Genomic DNA, 3,238 nt, shown 5'->3' with positions numbered 1-3,238 from the left:
TTGTAACTATTAGGTTTTCAGTGCATACTGTCAAGCCCTTGAAAAAAATTAAGTACTGACTAAAAAATATATTCACATAGTTTTATGTAAAAATTATTTTAATATCTGAAGAAACAGTACTGACAAAAATGTATAATTTTAAGCAAAAAATGTTTAAAATCTGTACATTTATTTTTGTTTTGTAAAATAAAGTCGTTTAAAAAAATAAAGCTTCAAGGAAACCAAAAAAAAAAAAAAAAACAAATAAATGTATAAATAAATAAAAAAGCAAATATATAGAAAAAAAGTGTAATATTGAATTTCCTCCTAAACACATCCATCTAACATTACTAGAAATCACAAAATGTAGAATGATTTAAAACTTTTATGATTTTACTTAAGATAAAGTTTAAGGCATTTAGCATTTACTAAAAGTACAGACGTGAAATGTAATGTGACCTGAAGAGTCCATGACAGTTGGGAACACTCTGCTTAGAACAATACCTTTAACTTTTTCATCTAGACTTTGAAATGGTTGACAGATTATGCTTCTAAATTCCTTTCTACCTTTAAGGTAGACCTGTGTTTCCTGAATGAAAATCAAGGTATGAGACTTCAAGCTATGGCTATAGAAGACTTGTGAGTGGTTACTATTTTGCCTGGGTAATTAAGACTGAACTTATTTCATTTACCCAGTTGACTTTTGCAGAGCGTGAGTCACTGTTTTTCTAGTAACACAAAATGCCTTTTCATCATGAAAGGCATGTACTGTTTTAAGAAGCATGACAGAGTGACACAATATTTCAAAGACACTTTACCTTGAGCAAGAAGTAACATCATTTATAGTAGTGTAGGAAGATCCAAGACATATCTCCAGAGCATATCTGCTGATGTTACTGTGCAGAAAAAAACTATTGCTGTAGGTTATCTACAAAGTAATCTTTTTGAATAATCTAAAACTCTTGAAATATTTGAGAAAAAGTGGAAATATTAAAAAGACATAATCTCAACATGATAAAGAATTAATATTTATAAGTGTTACTTAGATAATAATTTAGAATATTCTATTAATATTTAAATTACCATCATTTTGTACTTTATGATAGTGTACTGTGCTATGTGATATTACATACCATCTTTCTGTTCCTCATTCTTCACACAATATTCGCTCTTCATTCTGCACTGGTCTTGTTAAATCCATGAGATCATCAAAATTGATTCATATTAACCACTGCTTTGCTTGCTGTACCCACACTTCTCAAGTACTTATCTAGCTGTTTGTACATTACCATTTGTGATAATTATATTTTGATTATTGTGATAAATACCTTCATCAAATATGTCCAGTTAGCTAGATACTGCCATCAGCCATTAACCAAGAATATGCATCACATATATGCCTACCAGCTAAATTGATGTAAGCACTTTCAAATGTACTGTTTTCTCTTCCCAGATGACTCTAGCTTGTATCAACTTGAATAAACCATGCCAGGACATCTTATCGATGTAAAGATACAATTCAATCTATCTAAATACGCTTGTCCTAAAGTCATAGATCTTGTGTCATGTAAATATTCTGGGACATTACTCAAACATTTCACTGTTTTTTGCTTCTGTACCATCAACTGGGTATTACCTGTTTAATAAAATCTTTGAAGAAATGTAAAATTTGTTTCTAATCATTAAGCATTTAATGTCACTTTGTTTCTTCCATCTATGTGCCTGTGCTCTTTGTCTGATACTCCATGACTTAGAAAGGTGGCTATATGCAAGTAATACATTAACAGCCTGTGAAAAGACCTCATTTAAATATATTACCAAAACAAAATACTTCCACTAAACAGTTATCTAAACTGAAAAATCTAACCTATCTTATTCTCCTGCTAATTGGCATTTGATAAATACTTTAAAAACCTACATCTCAGCATAGATACAGGTTATTATGAATATTTTATGAGAATATTTACTGATTTGTGGTGTTGAGATGGGCAAATAAATATGTGCTGTTTTGTAGTGTCAAGATGAGCAAATTATATCCTTTCAATTGGGTAATATTTTATTGTGTTGTATTTCTTTTATGTGATGACTTAATTGAGTTCAAGAGAAGATGCAGTGTCAGGATGCACCAAGCCCTGCACAGAATTAAGATGCATGGGACTGGTGTTGTAACAACCCAAAAGGGAGTCTTGCAGACTGCCTGGGTCAGAGAGCACTTATGCACCGATATGGAGACACTGAGGTAATTTTTTTTAAGTTCCATATGGCCCTCCAGTGCCTTAAATAGTGTGGGAGTGACCTCGCAGGCCAGAGAGAGCCAGTGGCAGCGCAGAGCAGTAACACACAGGAACAGGTTACCCCGTATTTTAAATATTTACTGCATCAGATCACTTTTATGAGTCCATGTGTTTTAAAATAGACATTTATAATTCTAGTAAATAAACTGCCAAACTCTGAATTATCCATCTCTAATGACAATAATTTTATGATTAGTGAGATAATAAAACAAAAATATTTTAAAATATTGAAACAGAATCAAATCATCTTACCCCTTCCTTTCTTTCCTCTACCACTCCCAGGTACTTTGTGTCCAACTTCTTCATTTTTGCATTTTTCTTTGACAAGTGTGTGTGTCTGTGTGTGGGGGGGTTATATATTGTTATAACATGTTGAGTCTCTTTTATGTCTTTTGTGTGTATGATTTCAGGGTTGATCACTGTGCACCTAAAATTGCTGTAATGTATTGGTTCAAGATATATATATATATATATATATATATATATATATATATATATATATATATATATATATATATATATATATATATATATATATCACATTTTTAATCCAAAAGAACATATTTTGCTAATACAGCTTATGAAATAAGAACTTTATACACTTTTTGTTATATCATTCAGAGTTCTTTTTAGAATTTTGTTCCTGTAAAACAGGCTGCCTTGCCTAGTGTCATTGATAGAAGATTGATCTATTCTACTACAACCCAAAAAAAAGCCAATGAGGGTGAATATATACATGGGAGGCCTCTTCTCTGAAGAGACAGAGATGGGAAATGGAAAGGGGGAATGGGGAGGGAGGGACTGGAATGAGAAGGAAGGGAAGCTGCCATCAGGATGTAAAAAAAATAACAAATTTTAAATTTTTTTTTAAATCTTGAATTTTTTCAATGTTATTGGCTTTTTAGAGTAATATTTAGTACTTTATTCTTTTCTATGTAGTTATTCACCTTAAAGTAAACTGGAGA

The sequence above is a fragment of the Micromys minutus genome, assembly GCF_963924665.1.
Source record: "Micromys minutus genome assembly, chromosome: 6".
In the NCBI taxonomy this organism is placed as follows: domain Eukaryota; kingdom Metazoa; phylum Chordata; class Mammalia; order Rodentia; family Muridae; genus Micromys; species Micromys minutus.
This window is presented reverse-complemented; position numbering follows the sequence as displayed.